We start from the raw sequence: 19,345 nt of genomic DNA, 5'->3' as shown, positions 1-19,345 counted from the left end.
CCTGTGGCTTATTCATTTCATAACTAGAAGTGGATACCTCCCACTTCTCTTTACCCATTTCGTCCATTCCCTAGGCCCCCTTTCCTCTGGCAACCATTAGTTTGTGTGTCAACTATATCCAAATAAAAAATTAAATACATAAATTTAAAAAATAAGTGCTAGTTGCTATAAAGGGAAGGCAGGCTGCATGCTCTGTAAGCTAGTAGGCATTTTTGGATCCCCTCTCATCAGTCCTTACCATCACTTGTCAGTCCCCAGCTGCCAAAATGGTGGCGTAGATAGAGAGCAAGTATGCTTTTTAGGGAGCCTTGAACAGTGCAGGAGATAAACTGGTTGTAGTTGACTTCTCAGGCATGTGGTGTGGGCCTTGCAAAATAATCAAGTCTTTCTTTCATTCTCTCTCTGGGAAGTATTCCAATTGTGGTATCCATTGAAGTAGGTGTAGATGACTGTCAGGATGTTGCTTCAGAATGTGAGGTCAAATGCATGCCAACCTTCCAGTTTTTTGTTTTTTGTTTTAAAGAAGGAGAGAGAAGTGGGTGGGGGAAGGGCAGAGAGAGAGAGAGAGAGAGAGAGAGAGTATTAAGCAGGCTCGATACCAAGCACAGAGCCCATCACAGGGTTTGATCTCACAATTCTGAGATCATGACCTGAGCCAAAATCAAGAGTTGGATGCTTAACCAACTGAGCCATCCAGTGGCCCCATCCTTCCAATTTTTAAAAAAGGGCTAATTGAATTCAAATTTTTAAAAAGGGAGACAAGAGGTGGGTGAATTTTCTGGAGCTAATAAGGAAAAACTTGAAGCCACCATTAATGAATTAATCTAATTATGTTCTCTGAAAACATAACCAGCCACTGGCTATTTAAAACTTATAATTTTGTTTATCTACAAAAAGGACAGATCAAGTATGAAGAATGTATACCCAGCTACCATCTGATTATAAGTGACCATAAAATATTAATTTTACTCTTTAAAAAAAAGTGCTAAAAAATGAAACAAAACGAAATCCTACTATGATGGAGCCTGTCAAAATGACACAGGAGTCAACTGAAAGACTTCCCAATGGCCAAAGTGGAATAACTTAAGCAACAAAATAAAGTAATATTAGAATATAACCCAAAGTATACAGTAAATATTCATGAGTCCACAGTGATACAAATAAATGATTGAATAAGTTAATAGATGAAGGAGAAGAGACAGCCTCTCATATACAAGAATTACAAATAAATTATATAGATATTACACACTAAAGGAAGGTAAGCATAACTCCTACTCCTTAAGTGAGGGCTACACATACTGATTTCTTTACAAAGAGGACAGTATGGAAAGCAGGGTGGGGGGAGAATCATTTTACCATGTAAAAACCTAACAAGTACTACTTGAGCCAGGTGATCAAGGCTCATGTAGTGTGCTGCCTTGGTATGATGTGATGAAAATGGCATTTTACTTCTGTGTTTTTACTCCAAAAAATCGTGACTCCAGTCTAATCATGAGAAAAACATCAGAAAAATCCCAATAGAGGGGCATTCTACAAAATACTGGACAAGTCCTCAAAACCGTCAAAGTCACCAAAAACAAGGGAAGTCTGAGAAGCTATCCAACAGGAAAATCCTATGGAAGCATATATTTAGACACCTAAATATAGTGTGGTATTTTGGAACACAAGGATGTTGAGTAAAAAGTAAAGAAATCTGAATAAATTACATATTTTAGTTAATTATGTGTCCATATTTATTCATTATTATAACTAAAATTCCACTCAAATGTAAGATGTTAATAATATGGAAAACTGTGTGCAGGATGGAGTTATGTGGGAACTTTCTGTACTATCTGTTCAACTTTTCTAGAAATCTAAAATTGTTCTAAGAGGGACACCTGGGTCGCTCAGTGGTTGAGCATCTGCCTTTGGCTCAGGGTGTGATCCTGGGGTCCTGGGATCAAGCCCTGATGGGGTTCCCCCCAGGGAACCTACTTCTCCCTCTGCCTGTGTCTCTGCCTTTCTCTGTGTCTCTCATAAATAAATAAATAAAATCTTAAAACTGTTCTAATAAATTAAGTTTATTGATTTTTCTAAAAGGTCTCTAAAGAAGAAGTGTATGGTCTGAGGGAGACTTGAGGACAGAGAAGGAAGCAATGGTGTGTTCAAGAAAGAAAAATAAAATTATTGTGATTTAAGTAGCATGATCAGAGGTGAATATGGTGCAAGCTACAATGGAACTGATAGATAGGGGCCAGAATGTGCAAAGGTTTATAGGCCATACGAAGCATTTTTGTCTTTATCTTGAGAGCAATGATGTTAAGTAGCAGGGGATGAGAGATGGCACAAGGCAAAGGGAAAGGGAAAGGTTGACACTCACATTTTAATTTGGCCAACTGAGGACCTAATACAGAATTTCTGAGGCTGGAACACTGGAATTAGGCAGGAGATCAATTTTAGATGTGGGATTTAAGGTGCCTGTGGGATATCCAAGTAGAGTGGTAAGGGTTGGGGGATGATGGTAACTTTGTTGTTCTGACTTCAGGAAGGAATGAGAACAGACTACTTCTTTCAAAAATTTGGTGCTAAAAAAGAGAAGTTTGGGACAGTCATTGGCAGATTGGCAAGAATGAAAATTCAAGGGAGACAGAGATAGAGAAAAGGGATAAGCAATAGAATAAAGTCTTGCCAGGCACCAAATTTAAATTCAATCATTAGGCATTACCATATTTGATGACTATATTCTCACCAACTTAATGGTGCCTGTGAATAGCTTACTCTGCACTTCATCATAGACATGGCCGTAGAGTGGCTAGGGCTTGTGATAGATGGGGAGGCTGTAAAAATCTGAGTGCTGGTTTGGCATTTACCTTGTATCAATAATTACTATGGACATAATCAATACAGCCGCTCCGAGTGATGCTTCCAATGAGATAAGTATCTTCTCCAAAGTCAGTCCTGCCTCTACCTCAAGCAAAAAAATAAGCAGCTTTTGAATCCATTGTAGTCTTGTTTTTTGAGTGACTCCAGTTGGTTGGGTGGTAACTCGTAGTTCATGGTGCAGCCAAGGAGCAGGCTTTGCTTATGGCTCCCCCCGCCCCAAGCAAGATCTTTAATCCAACAGCAATCTAAAGCAACCCTTTCTCCACAACCTGCTCTGCTCTAGTCTTATCTATTTCCTTGCCTGCACTTCAGATCACCAAGCCAAGGACTTCCTTCCAGCAGCTAAAAAGAAGGGAGCTATGACTCCCTGGCCCAACTCTTCCTATTAAGTTTGCGGCTAGTAGGCTAGGCTCTTAGAATTGACTTAGGCTGGGACAGGGGTAATGGTAAATAGCTGCATGTGGCCACCTCTGAATGTATTCTGGGAAGTGCTGTGGGTCTAGCATTAGTGTTGCCTTCATGTACTGTAACTACCAGAGGACAAACTGCATTATCACAAACCATCCTGTCTGCACAGAAGCTTATTTTGCCTGTCCCCTTAGAGTTAGGCATAGTACCCACTATTTCAACTACACACTCAAGTGTGCCAGCCTGTTGGCAAAAGCTCTTCCTATCCTTGTTCACTGTTAGATCCCAGACAGGGTCACAGCCTGCACTGGTACACACTCTTTGCCCTGCTCTGTTCTGTGCACAAATGTGATCCCCAGGGATGAAATAAAAAGTTTTATCCTCAAAGAGCATGAGCAATCATTTAAATACAAACAGAGCAGACATGTAAAGATACAAGAAGAGCATGAACACAGACCTGCAGAGCTTACCAAGTACTCACATCATCTTACCTAATTCTCACAAAGCCCTGCATAATAAATCCTATTCTTATTATGCCCAAATTACAGAGAAGGCAACTGAGGTTCATTCAGAGAGATGAATCTCTTGGCCATGGTCAAGTTTTGTAAGTAGAAAATACAGGATTCAAATCTAGATCTGTTTGACTCTAAATTGTGTCTTCTTAATATCTTCTTAAGAACTCTGCAAGGCTGTCTTAAAAAACATCAACCTTGCCAGTAATTCCGACCATCAAAAACTGGTAGCAACACCTGCTACAGGATGGGGGCATGTGGCTGAGGTTTCTGGGAAGAGGATGCACTAGAAGAGTAGAAATATAGCCTGAATCCTATTAGTGTTGGCAGATACATACCAGGCCTCAACAAAGCTGCTCTATTCCTCTATCTTGTCCAGGTTAATCCTGTCCTAGAAGATGTGGCATTTCATTGAATATGCCCTTTGCCTCTGTAACAAGATTCCCTTCATCTCCAAGCAGAAATGATGGATCGGCCTTCTGTTTGCTTCGTGGCTCACCTTTGAAAAGCCATCTCAGTTGAGCCAACTTTTGAATCATTTACAGGAAAATAGTTCTGCTGCTAAGACCTGCATTATGGCCTGACTTCAGCGTGATGGTGGATAAATATCCCTGGGTCTCAGCTTTTCCATTTGTAAAAGATAGATGTGTTGGGTTTCACTCCATCTATGTTCCATCAATTGAGGAGGATAGAGTTAGTCATTCAGTTAACCAACAAAAAATTATTGAGGACCTCCTGTGTGCTGGGCTTACTGAGATACAAAGCATACAGTGATAAGACAGGAATGATCCTGGCCCTCATGGGGTTTAGCATCTGTTGAGAGAGGTGGCCATGTAGCAGGTACATCATTAACATGTGATCATAGCATGAGGGCTAAGAGACCAGAGCGCCTAATTCTGCCTGGGGGATTGGATAAGTTTGCCTTTCTTACCATTACCTGGATAATTTCTATGCATCATTCATTCATTCACTTTCCAAGCATTTCCTGAGTGCCTGCTGAGTGTCAGGCACTGGAAATACAGTGAAGGTCAAGGTAGACAATGTTTTGGCCCTGTGGAGCTTACATTTAAGTAAAAAAAGATGCACAATAATCAAGTAAACGAATATACATACAGAGATAACTCAGACTGATGAGCCATAAGGAAGAAAGCTCAAGGCAATGAGTAGCTACTTTAGGTTGGCTAGTTCAGAGAAGGTCTCTCTGAAGAAATAACATTTGAGTTGAGAGTAATTAACAAGGAGTCAGTCACATAGTGACCTGAGAGGTAGAGCTTTTCGAGCAAGTAGAAAAGTAAGCCCCAAAGCCCTATACTATTATACTGAGTTTGATCTGTTTAAGGGAAAAAAAAAAGGGGAAAGGCCCATGGGGTTGGCATATGGGTAATGACAAGAGAGTGGCACGAAATGAGGTTGGAGTAGTAGATGAGGCTAGGTAACTCAGGGCCCTGGAGGTCAGAATAAAAAGGGTGAATTTTATTCTGTCTGCAGGAAGCAACCATAGAAGGTATTAAAAGCAGGATAGTAAAGTGATTTGCATTTTTAAATCACTCTATATCAGATATATGATTTGCAAATATTTTCTCCCACTCGGTAGGTTACCTTTTCATTTTGATTGTCTCCTTTGTGATACAGCATTTAGTTTGATGTGATCCTACTTGTCTATTTTTGCTTTTATTGCCCATGCTTTGGTGTTATAGTCAATAACCATTGCCAAGGCCAATGTCAATAAGCTTTTTCCCTATGCTTTCTTCTAAGAGTTTTACAGTTTCAAGTCTTTAATCCATTGTGAGTTGATTTTTATGTATGATGTCAGAGTCCAGTCTTATTCTTTTGCACATAGTTCTCCAGTTTCCCCAATAGCATTTATTATTAGACTATCTTTTCCCCATTGTGTATTCTTGACACCCTTGTCAAAAATCACCTGACTACGCACACACTCACCAGAATATTACTCAGCCATAAAAAAGGATGAAACCTTGCCATTTTCAATTACATAGTTAGAGCTAGAAAGTAACATGTAAAGTGAAATCAGTTATCCAGATAAACACAAATACCATATGATCTCACTCATATGTCATATTTAAGAAACAAAACAAATGAACAAACTAAGAAAAAAAAGACAAACAAACAAAAAAACCAGACTCTTAACTATACAGAACAAACCGGTGGTTGCCAGAGGGGATTGGGTAGAGGGAGGAATGATTAGGTGAAGGGGATTAAGAGTGCACTTGTCTTGATGAGCACTAAAAATATATAGAACTGTGATCATTATACTGTACACCTGAAACTAATATAACACTGCATGTTAGTTATACTTCAATAAAGGAAAGTCACTTGACCATGTATACAAGGGTTTATTTCTGGGCTTTTCTTTTCTTTTCTATTATATTAGTCTATATGTCTGTCTTTATTCCAGAACCTCGCTGTTTTGATTACTATAGCTTTGCAACATTTGAATTCAGGAAGTGTGATGCCTCCAGCTCTGTTGTTCTTATTTAAAATTGCTTTGACTGGGTTGCCTGGGTAACTCAGTGGTTGGGCACCTGCCTTCGGCTCCGGCCATGATCCCGGGATCCAGGATCAAGTCCCACATCGGGCTCCCTGCATGGAGCCTGCTTCTCCCTCTGCCTGTGTCTCTGCCTCTCTCTCTCTGTGTCTCTCATGAATAAATAAATAAATCTTTTTAAAAAAATAAAATAAAATAAAATTGCTTTGACTATTCATGATCTCTTGTGGTTCTATATGAGTTTTAGGATTTTTTCTATTTCTTTAAAAAAATGCCATTGGGATTTTGATAGAAATTATATTGAATCTGGATATCATTCTGGGTAGTATGAATATTTTAGCAAAATTAATTCTTTCAATCCATAAACATGGATTAGTGTCTTTCCATTTATTTATGTGTTTTTTAAATTCTTTCATCAATGTTTTGTAGTTTAAGGCATACAAGTCTTTCACTTCCTTTCAAGTTTATTCCCACGTATTTTACTGTTTTTGATGTTAATATAAATGGGAATGTTTTCTTGATTTCCTTTTCAGATGGTTCATTGTTAGTGTATAGAAACAACAGATTTTTGCACTTTGATTTTATATCCTACAACTTTACTGAATTTGTTTATTCTCCAAAAAATATATACAAATGATCAACAGACACATGAAAAAGTACTTAACGCCACTAATCATCAGAGAAATGCAAATCAAAACTGCAGTGAGATATCACCTCATATCTATCTGGATGTCTATTATCAAAAAAAATAATAGAAGACAACTATTGGTGAGGATATAGAGAAACAATTGTTGGTGAGGATGCACACTTTGATGGAAATATAAATTGATGCAGCCGCCATGGAAAACAGCATGGAGGCCCCTCAAAAAAATAAAAATAGAACTACCACGTGATACAACAATTCCACTTCTAGGTATATCAAAGGAATTGAAATCAGGATCTCAAAGAGTTAGCTGCACTCTCAAATTCACTGTAGCATTGTTCAAATAGCAAAACAGAAAAGCAACCTTCAATGTCCACTGACAGATGAATGGATAAAGAAAATGTGGTGTATACGTATATATTATGGATATTATTCAGCCTTTAACAAGAAGAAAATTCTGCCATTTGCAACATGGATGACCCTGGAGGATATTGTACTACATGAAATAAACTAGACGCAGAAGAGCAAATACTACATGATGCCACTTATTTGGGGAATAAAATAGTCAAATTCGTAGGATTACAGAGTAGAATGGTGATTTCCAGGGGCTGGGGGCAGCAGCGTTATTTATCAAAAGGTAGTTTCAGTTATACAAGATGAATAAGACCTAGAGATCTATTATTCAGCATAGTGCCTATAACTAACAATACTGTATTGTATACTTAATTTTCTAAGAGGGCAAATTTTATATTAAGCATTCTTATCACCATACATAAACAAATAATGCAGTAGGAAACTTTTGGTAGTAATGGATGTGTTTATGGTACAGACTGTAGTGAGAGTTTCAGTGTCAGCTCCAAAGCCACTAAAGTTATATACATAAAATATGGACATTTTTATATGTCAATAATACCTCAATAAAGAGACTCCTAACTCTGGGAAATGAACAAGGGGTAGTGGAAGGGGAGGTGGGCAGGGGGATGGGGTGACTGGGTGATGGGCACTGAGGGGGGCACTTGGCGGGATGAGCACTGGGTGTTATACTATATGCTGGCAAATTGAACTCCAATAAAAAAAATAAACATAAAAAAAATAAAGGTGGGAAAAAAGATACTCTAGTTGCTGAGCAAAGAAAAGATTGAGAGGCAAGGCAAGAGTGTCTTAGTCTGCTTATCTGCTGTCACAAAATAACATAGACTGAGTGCTCAAACAACAGACATTTATTTCTCACAGTTCTGGAGGCTGGAAAGTCCTAGATCATGGTGCCAGCACAGTTAAGTTTTTGGTGAAGGCCCTCTTTCTGGTTTACATTTAGCCACATCTTGCTGTGTCCACATATGGTTGAGAGCAGAGAAAGAGGAGGCAAGTTCTCTCTTGTCTCTTCTTGTAAGGGCACTGACCCTATCATGAGGTCTCCACCTTTATCCCCTAATCACTCCCCAAAGGAGTGATCACATTGAGGGTTAGGGTTTTAACAGAGGAATTTTGGAAGGACAAAACATGCAGTCCATAACACAGAGAGACCAGTTACGGAGGGAAAGGTAACAGTGGCTTTAACAAGAATGTTCTCTGAAAGCTCAGTGAAGGGCTATGGACTTCCTCAGAGGCCTCCTGGCAGACCTGCTGCTACATCGCTATAGAAGTAGAGAGTGAGATACTTGCTGTGACAATCCCTCCCCTTCCCACTAAGCTAAAGAGGTCCATCTGCAAGCAAGAAGATACATGGAATGGGGAGCCAAGAGGCAGGGTCTCTCTTCCCATAGTCACTCTAGCCTTGGCACCTGGTGTCCCTAAAAAGCCCCAGGATTTCTGCCTATTTTTACCATACCAATGCCACCTCAATGTCATTGTACTAGAAATGTACCAACTGGGCAACTTCTTCCTAAGATTCCTCCAGGAAGAAATGCCTGAGGTTCCCTTCTTCTTGTCTCCTGATCACAGTCTAGAAGAGCCTGGCCTGGCAGATTGGCAACTGGTCCCCAAACAGGTATGACTTTTGTGTGTAAGGCACAGGGCTGGATGCTACCTCTCTTATCTCTTATTGCTTGCCAATCCTAGTTTGTGCAGGAGCTCTGTCTGACTCTCTCCACCAGGAAGATAAGAAAGAGACCCATACAGGGACTGGGTCATACCCAAGGCCACTTTCAGAGCTAGAAGCCAATCCAGAACCTTAATCCATCTTTCCAGACTCCTAAACCCATGCTTTTTTCCATTCCACAGCACTGCCAGACGTTCATTAGAGGGAAACTAAGAGTTTGAAAATGGCTTCAGTTAAGGAAACCAGAACTCCCTTACCAAGCCCACATCCGCAGCAAAACAAACCCCTTTCATTCTCCTGCTACCTCAGCAATGGAAACGTCCCTGCCATGTCCATCTCTTTCTTCCCAGATTTCGCTTTGCCTCACAACATTTGATGGAAAAATAACCAGAGGTAGGAACAGGGAAGGAGCCAGGCCAAATTAGGCAAATACCAGAAATGGTATAAGGGGGGACATAGCAAAGGGGGAAAGGGGAGGTGGGATTTGTTAGGAAGGCTGGAATGAATGCTAGTCATCCAGACCCACTGGAAACCTGATGGATCAGAAGGGGCCTGATCTACTTACACATTGGAAAATTCAGTTGTTTCCAGAGGGTGCTCCAGACATACCAGTTCCTAGTCCCCCAGGTTAGAAGGTGGGTCTGCAGGGAGATTAACTGCTCCTGCCTAACACCTTTGGACCTCTTTTTTTTTTTTAATTAATTTTTATTGGTGTTCAATTTACCAACATACAGAAAAACACCCAGTGCTCATCCCATCAAGTGTCCACCTCAGTGCCCGTCACCCATTCCCCTCCAGCACCCGCCCTCCTCCCCTTCCACCACCCCTAGTTCGTTTCCCAGAGTTAGGAGTCTTTATGTTCTGTCTCCCTTCCTGATATTTCCCAACATTTCTTTTCCCTTCCTTTATATTCCCTTTCACTATTATTCATATTCCCCAAATGAATGAGAACATACACTGTTTGTCCTTCTCCGATTGACTTATTTCACTCAGCATAATACCCTCCAGTTCCATCCACGTTGAAGCAAATGGTGGGTATTTGTCGTTTCTAATTGCTGAGTAATATTCCATTGTATACATAAACCACATCTTCTTTATCCATTCAACTTTCGATGGACACCGAGGCTCCTTCCACAGTTTGGCTATTGTGGACATTGCTGATAGAAACATCGGGGTGCAGGTGTCCCGACGTTTCATTGCATCTGAATCTTTGGGGTAAATCCCCAACAGTGCAATTGCTGGGTCGTAGGGCAGGTCTATTTTTAACTCTTTGAGGAACCTCCACACAGTTTTCCAGAGTGGCTGCACCAGTTCACATTCCCACCAACAGTGTAAGAGGGTTCCCTTTTCTCCGCATCCTCTCCAACATTTGTTGTTTCCTGCCTTGTTAATTTTCCCCATTCTCACTGGTGTGAGGTGGTATCTCATTGTGGTTTTGATTTGTATTTCCCTGTTGGCAAGTGATGCAGAGCATTTTCTCATGTGCTTGTTGGCCATGTCCATGTCATCCTCTGTGAGATTTCTCTTCATGTCTTCTGCCCATTTCATGATTGGATTGTTTGTTTCTTTGGTGTTGAGTTTAATAAGTTCTTTATAGATTTTGGAAACTAGCCCTTTATCTGATATGTCATTTGCAAATATCTTCTCCCATTCTGTAGGTTGTCTTTTAGTTTTATTGACTGTATCCTTTGCTGTGCAAAAGCTTCTTATCTTGATGAAGTCCCAATAGTTCATTTTTGCTTTTGCTTCTTTTGCCTTTGTGGATGTATCTTGCAAGAAGTTACTGTGGCCGAGTTCAAAAAGGGTGTTGCCTGTGTTCTCCTCTAAGATTTTGATGGACTCTTGTCTCACATTTAGATCTCTCATCCATTTTGAGTTTATCTTTGTGTATGGTGAAAGAGAGTGGTCCAGTTTCATTCTTCTACATGTGGATGTCCAATTTTCCCAGCACCATTTATTGAAGAGACTGTCTTTCTTCCAATGGATAGTCTTTCCTCCTTTATCGAATATTAGATGACCGTACATTTCAGGGTCCACTTCCGGGTTCTCTATTCTGTTCCATTGATCTGTGTGTCTGTTTTTGTGCCAGTACCACACTGTCTTGATGACCACAGCTTTGTAGTACAACCTGAAATCTGGCATTGTGATGCCCCCAGCTATGGTTTTCTTTTTTAAAATTCCCCTGGCTATTCGGGGTCTTTTCTGATTCCACACAAATCTTAAAATAATTTGTTCTAACTCTCTGAAGAAAGTCCATGGTATTTTGATAGGGATTGCATTAAACGTATAAATTGCCCTGGGTAACATTGACATTTTTACAATATTAATTCTGCCAATCCATGAGCATGGAATATTTTTCCATCTCTTTGTGTCTTCCTCAATTTCTTTCAGAAGTGTTCTATAGTTTTTAGGGTATAGATCTTTTACCTCTTTGGTTAGGTTTATTCCTAGGTATCTTATGCTTTTGGGTGCAATTGTAAATGGGATTGACTCCTTAATTTCTCTTTCTTCAGTCTCATTGTTAGTGTATAGAAATGCCATTGATTTCTGGGCATTGATTTTGTATCCTGCCACGCTACCAAATTGCTGTATGAGTTCTAGCAATCTGGGGGTGGAGGCTTTTGGGTTTTCTATGTAGAGTATCATGTCATCGGCGAAGAGGGAGAGTTTGACTTCTTCTTTGCCAATTTGAATGCCTTTAATGTCTTTTTGTTGTCTGATTGCTGAGGCGAGGACTTCCAGAACTATGTTGAACAGCAGTGGTGAGAGTGGACATCCCTGTCTTGTTCCTGATCTTAGGGGAAAGGCTCCCAGTGCTTCCCCATTGAGAATGATATTTGCTGTGGGCTTTTCGTAGATGGCTTTTAAGATGTCGAGGAAAGTTCCCTCTATCCCAACACTCTGAAGGGTTTTGATCAGGAATGGATGCTGTATTTTGTCAAATGCTTTCTCTGCATCTAATGAGAGTATCATATGGTTCTTGGTTTTTCTCTTGCTGATATGATGAATCACATTGATGGTTTTACGAGTGTTGAACCAGCCTTGTGTCCCAGGGATAAATCCTACTTGGTCATGGTGAATAATTTTCTTAATGTGTTGTTGGATCCTATTGGCTAGTATCTTGTTGAGAATTTTTGCATCCATGTTCATCAGGGATATTGGTCTGTAATTCTCCTTTTTGGTGGGGTCTTTGTCTGGTTTCGGAATTAAGGTGATGCTGGCCTCGTAGAACGAATTTGGAAGTACTCCATCTCTTTCTATCTTTCCAAACAGCTTTAGTAGAATAGGTATGATTTCTTCTTTAAACGTTTGATAGAATTCCCCTGGGAAGCCATCTGGCCCTGGACTCTTGTGTCTTGGGAGGTTTTTGATGACTGCTTCAATTTCCTCCCTGGTTATTGGCCTGTTCAGGTTTTCTATTTCTTCCTGCTCCAGTTTTGGTAGTTTGTGGCTTTCCAGGAATGCATCCATTTCTTCTAGATTTCCTAATTTATTGGCGTACAGCTGTTCATAATATGTTTTTAAAATCGTTTGTATTTCCTTGGTGTTGGTAGTGATCTCTCCTTTCTCATTCATGATTTTATTAATTTGATTCTTCTCTCTCTTCTTTTTAATAAGGTTGGCTAATGGTTTATCTATCTTATTAATTCTTTCAAAGAACCAACTCCTGGTTCTGTTGATCTGTTCCACAGTTCTTTTGGTCTCGATATCATTGAGTTCTGCTCGAATTTTAATTAACTGTCTTCTTCTGCTGGGGGTGGGGTCTATTTGTTGCTTTTTCTCTAGTTCCTTTATGTGTAAGGTGAGCTTTTGAATTTGAGATCTTTCCAGTTTTTGAATGGATGCTTGTATTGCGATGTATTTCCCCCTCAGGACTGCTTTTGCTGCATCCCAAAGATTTTGAACGGTTGTATCTTCATTCTCATTAGTTTCCATGAATCTTTTTAATTCTTCCTTAATTTCCTGGTTGACCTTTTCATCTTTTAGGAGGATGGTCCTTAACCTCCACGTGTTTGTGGTCCTTCCATACTTCTTGTTGTGATTAAGTTCTAATTTCAAGGCATTATGGTCTGAGAATATACAGGGGACTATCCCGACCTTTTGGTATCGGTTCAGACCCGATTTGTGACCCAGTATGTGGTCTATTCTGGAGAAAGTTCCATGTGCACTTGAGAAGAATGTGTATTCAGTTGAGTTTGGATGTAAAGTTCTGTAGGTATCTGTGAAATCCATCTGGTCCAGTTTATCATTTAAAGCTCTCGTTTCTTTTGAGATGTTGTGCTTAGAAGACCTATCCAGGGTAGAAAGAGCTAGATTGAAGTCACCAAGTATAAGTGTATTATTATCAAGGTATTTCTTGAGTTTGGTTATTAATTGGTTTAAATATTTGGCGGCTCCCACATTTGGGGCATATATATTGAGGATTGTTAAGTCCTCTTGTTGGATAGATCCTTTGAGTATGAGATAGTGTCCCTCTTCATCTCTCACTATAGTCTTTGGGGTAAATTTTAATTTATCTGATATAAAGATGGCAACCCCTGCTTTCTTTTGAGGACCATTTGAATGGTAAATGGTTCTCCAACCTTTTATTTTCAGGTTGTAGGTGTCCTTCTGTCTAAAATGAGTCTCTTGTAGACAGCAAATAGATGGGTCCTGCTTTTTTATCCAGTCTGAAACCCTGCGCCTTTTGATGGGGTCATTAAGCCCATTCACGTTCAGAGTTACTATTGATAGATATGAGTTTAGTGTCATCATATCTATTCAGTCCTTGTTTTTATGGATTGTTCCACTGAACTTCTTCTTAAAGGGGAATTTTAAGAGTCCCCCTTAAAATTTCTTGCAGAGCTGGTTTGGAGGTTACATATTCTTTCAGTTCCTGCCTGTCTTGGAAGCTCTTTATCTCTCCTTCCATTTTGAATGAAAGCCTTGCTGGGTAAAGTATTCTTGGTTGCATGTTCTTCTCATTTAGGACCCTGAATATATCCTGCCAGCCCTTTCTGGCCTGCCAGGTCTCTGTGGAGAGGTCTGCTGTTACCCTAATATTCCTCCCCATAAAAGTCAGGGACTTTTTTTCTCTTGCTGATTTAAGGATCTTCTCCTTATCTTTGGAATTTGCAAGCTTCACTATTAAATGTCGAGGTGTTGAACGGTTTTTGTTGATTTTAGGGGGGGATCTCTCTATTTCCTGGATCTGAATGCCTGTTTCCCTTCCCAGGTTAGGAAAGTTTTCAGCTAGGATTTGTTCAAATACATATTCTGGCCCTCTGTCCCTTTCCGCGCCCTCAGGAACCCCAATTAAACGTAGGTTTTTCTTCCTCAGGCTGTCATTTATTTCCCTTAATCTATCCTCATGATCTTTTAATTGCTTGTCTCTTTTTTCCTCAGTTTCCCTCTTTGCCATCAACTTGTCTTCTATGTCACTCACTCGTTCTTCCACCTCGTTAACCCTCGTCGTTAGGACTTCTAGCTTGGATTGCATCTCATTTAATTGATTTTTAATTTCTGCCTGATTGGATCTAAATTCTGCAGTCATGAAGTCTCTTGAGTCCTTTATGGTTTTTTTCTAGAGCCACCAGTAGCTGTAAAATAGTGCTTCTGAATTGGCTTTCTGACATTGAATTGTAATCCATATTTTGTAACTCTGTGGGAGAGTGGGCTGTTTCTGATTCTTTTTTTTGAGGTGAGGTTTTCCTTCTAGTCATTTTGCTCAGTGCAGAGTGGCCAAAAACAAGTTGTATTGGGAAAAGGAGAAAAAGAGAGAGAAGGAAAGAAAAGAGAAAAAGAAAAAAGAGAAAGAAGAAAAAAATAGGGGAAAAAGAGAAGAAAAAGAAAGAAAAAGAAAGAAAGGAGAAAAAAGAAAAAAAGGGGTGGGGTGGGGGAAGCAATCAGAAATCAAGAAGAAAGAGACAGAAAAAAAAGCACAAAACAAAACAAAACAAAAACAAAAACAAAAAAAACAAAACAAAACAAACAAAAACACGGGGGAGTATCTTCCGATTCTGTATACTTTAAGTCCCTTGACTTCCCTTGGAACTGGTCCGTGTCGCTGGTCTTCTGGGGGAGGGGCCTGCTGTGCTGATTCTCAGGTGTTAGCACTTGGGGGAGCTGCTCTGCCCCTGCCTGGTGCAGGGCTCAGTGGGGGTGTTTACCCCGTGAGGCCCCGGGAGGAAGCCACAGTGGCGGGGGCAGCTCTGGGACCCTGGAGTCAGCCCCCGCAGTAGCTCCGGGGCTCTCCTTCTGCAGGGCCTGGGGGCTCCGGGGCGGGGCCGCTGATCTGCTCAGTTCCAGGCAGGAGCGTCCTTGCTGTCCTGGGCCCTCCCGGCCTCTGCCTGTCCCGGGGGAGGCCGGATCCTGGGCTGTGTTCCGGCGCCCTGTGCTCCGGGGCCTGCGCTGTTGGATTCGCGCTCCCGGTGGTGCAGCCCCCTCCGCGGAGCCGCCGCCCGAGCCTCTCTGAGCTGTTCCCGGAGCCGCGCAGCCCCCTCCGCGCGGAGCTTCTTCCTCTGCGCGAGCCGCCGCCGCTGAGCTGTTCCCGGAGCCGCGCAGCCCCCTCCGCGGAGCTTCTTCCTCCGCCCGAGCCGCCGCCGCTGAGCTGTTCCCGGAGCCCCGCAGCCCCCTCCGCGGAGCCGCCGCCCGAGCCCCTCCGAGCTGCTCCGGGTCCCGCCGAGCGCTGCAGCCCTTAGGGAGCTCGGGGCACTCTCCGGGGCGCAGTTCCTCTGTTACTGTCCCAGGGAGCCCGAGGGCATCCCCGCCTTTCTGGGGATCCTGCTCCAAGTCCCCGGGAGGCCTTTCCGCGGGGAAGGTTGGTGCAGCTCCTGCTCCTCCGGGACGGGGCTCTCCTGTCCTGGGGACACTCGCCCCGGCCTCAGCCCGGCTCCTCGGGGCCCCTCCCCCTTGGAGGCCTTTTGTTCCTTTATTTCTTTTTCCCCGTCTTCCTACCTTGATAGAGGCGCGAACTCTTCTCCCTGTAGCATTCCAGCTGGTCTCTCTTTAAATCTCAGGCCGAATTCGTAGATTTTCAGGATGTTTGGATGGTTTTCTAGGTAATTTGTTGAGGACCAGGTGACCTGGAGACCCTACTCTGCCGCCATCTTGCCCCTCCCCCCACCTTTGGACCTCTAAAGTGACTATGAAACTCTGGATTATACCAGCCACCATCTTCACAGTAATTATCTGCTTACCTTGTTGTGGAGCCTTGGGTAAGTTCCCTCCTATTCTGGGGCCAAAACTCTCCTATCTGTAAAATGAAAAATTGGCTAAATTTCCCCTGACCCAGGCCACCCCATGAATTCTGAGATAGAGGTATACTGGGTGGGTGAATGCTCAAAGTATAGCAAAAGTAGGAGATAGAAATGAGCTGGCTTCAGACAGGAGCTAATATATTGAATCTTGAGGCATAGAAATAGCTTCCACTATGAAAAAGACCACAATGAAGAGCTCTGTATTTACATACCACTCCCATGGCCAGTTGAGCTTGTGAGTAGGAGATGGGAATATAGCCCATGAAGCAAGACTGGCAGGCAGAGACCCTAGATTTTCCCAGACATGCAGTAGTCTGTGGCTGAGAACTTACTCTGTGCCTAGACTTGAGATGGACTCTGGCTTGAGCGTCTAGAAGGGTTGAGGAGAATAGGGTTGGGAAAAAGACAGGAGGAATGAGGCAGCCACTACAGAAAATAGATTTTTCAGGGGAAAAAAAGCTAGGATGTTTAGAGACTATTTAATTAATGTTGTTTTGTGACACATGGTCTCTCTCCTGCCTATCATGAAGGCTTCAGTGAAATGCCACATTAATTGTCAACACATTTGCAGTTGGATTTCTCCTTTTTAAGATCTGATCAATTTGCTGAGATTGTTTTCTACTGACACATAGTGCCAGAGCAGGGGTGGTCCAAGGAGACCCCACACCTTTGAGTTACATATAGAAGAGTTTTAGTAGTTTGGCCTGTCCATAGGAGGAAGATCTAATGGTCCCCTGGCTACTTACCTACTCTTATCTCCATATCCCCTATCCTGAGGCTACCAGGCCACAAAAGCCCCTCTGCTCAAAAACGTTGAACAATCTCAATGAAGAGTCAAAGAGGGAGCAAAGCCTCAAGATTGATTTCACAGTGCAGTCACTTGTAATGCAGGCCCTGAGTCTCAGAGATCTGGGGAGTCATATATAGTGTCCGAATTGGACTTGCAAGCTCATCAATACCACTGCCACCTACAATGGACTGAATTGTATCCTCCAAAAAATTCCTATGTTGAAGTCTTAACCCCTCAATGTGATGGCATTTGGAGGCGGGGCCTTAGGGAGATACTTAGGATCAGGAGAGGTCACAAGGGTAGAGCTGCTGTAATGGGATTAGTACTCTTATAAGAAGAAACACCAAAGAGTTCTTTCTCTTTCTCTCTCTCTCTCCCTCTCTCTCTCCCTTTCTCCCTCCTCCCTTCTCCCCCTTTCCCTCTCTCCCCCTCTCCCTCTTTCCCTCCTCCTCCCTCTTTGTCTCCTATGTGAGGACACAAAGATAAGGTGGCCATCTACATATTGAAAAGAGAGCTCTCACCAGAACCCAACCAATGCTGGCACCTTGATCTCAGACTTCCAGTCTCCAGAAGTGAGAAAATAAATGTCTATTGTTTAAGCTGCCCAGTCTATGGTATTTTATTATGGCAGCCTGGGCTAAAACATCACCTCTGATAGGAAACCAGAAATTTGCCCTTCACATACATACTTATTGGAATCCCTGTGGGTTAGGCATGAAAGGAAGTGTTAACTGCATTCTACAGGGGAGGAAACTAAGGCCCAGAAAGCAACTTCACTGGGCCAAGACCACAGAGTGACTAGGCTTTGGAGCTGTGATTCAAGTCCAGTACTTTTGAGTCTAAGTCCAATATCTTGGTCCCAGGTCTCAAAGTGTGACCCAGGGACCACATGTTTCATACCATAGCATTTGCTATGCTTAAGCAAGCATAATTGGTAGGCCCCAACCCAGGTTCACCAAGTCACAGCATCTGGGGGTGAGCTCATGAATCTTCAGCTTTGTCATCTGTGGTGTAATTTTTATGCTTCCTAACACTAGAAAAGATGTATCACTTTGTTCAGACTGCTGTAACGAAGTACCACAGGCTGGATGGTCTTTTAAAAAGGAATGTATTGTCTCTCAGTTCTGGAGGCTAGAAGTCCAAGATCAAGGTGTCAGTAGGGATGGTCCCTTCTGAGGGCCATAAGGGAAGGATCTGTTCCAGGCCTATCTCCTTGGCTTATAGATGGCCCTGAGTCTTCACATGGTCTTCCTTCTGTGTGTATTTGTGTCCTAATTGCTTCTTCCTATAATGACACAAATAAGATTGGATTAAGGCCCACCCTAACAACCCCATTTTAATCTAATCACCTCTTTCAAGATTGTATCTCTAAATATAGTCACATTCCGAGGTACTAGATGTAAGGACCTCAACATATGAATATTAGAGGTACATAATTTAGCCTATAACAGAAGCATTGATCTAAAATATGATTCCTATGCTTCATCCCTAGTGAAAAACAAGTCATTTCTCTTTCTCTCCCCCTTCTTCCCACTTCCCACAACTCTAAAAACAAGAATGACTTCAGAAATCCCTGCTTCATGTTCCCATATCTCCCAGCTCAATCGAGGCCTTTGAGAACCCTCAGGAAGCTGGGGTCCTCTCATCCTTCTTTGATAGTGGGTGTGCAAATGGGTGATGTGTGGAATGTGGCATAGTGCCTTATGAAGAAAGACTTCTACCCTGAGGTGTGCAAGTTGGCTCAGTCTGCATGTTTCTGAGGCCTGTAATTAGCCCAAAATGAAGTGGAAGGCATATTTCCAGCAGCAGAAAACACACCCATCACTCTGGCTCAGCACCAACACAATAAATATTGTCTTTCATGCCCTGTAGCTGACAAGCTCATGTAACTCACATGAAAAAATCAGAACTCATCATCACTTACACCATCAAGCATGCTAGCCAAAGATATCAGAGAATGAAGACAATGTCTAGGGGGGCCTAAGTACAGACCCTCTTCTTCCACACTGCACATCCTTGAACCACAGCTACTGTAAGGGTGGTGCCATGTGGAGCACCCCAGCTTTCCCATAAGGCCCAGCGCAGAGGCTATAAATCTCAACCCAATGGAACCCGAGCTATTCTGGGCCCTGTGATGCTCCTCCTACACCACATTTGGCATTTGATGCAAATGGGAGATCTTGTCCCCAGAGACATTTGCTCACACAGCCCTTTCACATTCTGGAAAACCTGGGCATTTTCCACGGATCAGCTCCAATCCTTGCTCCCCTGTAAAGCTTTGGGCAAAATCCAATGCCATCTCCTTTGAATTCCCTGCACCTGCTGTAGAGATTCCTGGTTTTCCCCCA

At 42.2% G+C, this 19,345-nt stretch overlaps 1 pseudogene; it reads left to right on the top strand.

Annotated features, from left to right (window-relative positions):
* The first annotated feature begins 266 nt into the window (after nt 1–266).
* Nucleotides 267–828, top strand: LOC121482317 (annotated as a pseudogene).
* Nucleotides 829–19,345: the final 18,517 nt, after the last annotated feature.

This window comes from Vulpes lagopus, chromosome X (genome assembly GCF_018345385.1).
Source record: "Vulpes lagopus strain Blue_001 chromosome X, ASM1834538v1, whole genome shotgun sequence".
Taxonomy (NCBI): Eukaryota; Metazoa; Chordata; class Mammalia; order Carnivora; family Canidae; genus Vulpes; species Vulpes lagopus.
Note: the sequence above shows the minus strand (reverse complement) of the source record. Positions and strands in the feature narration are given on the sequence as shown.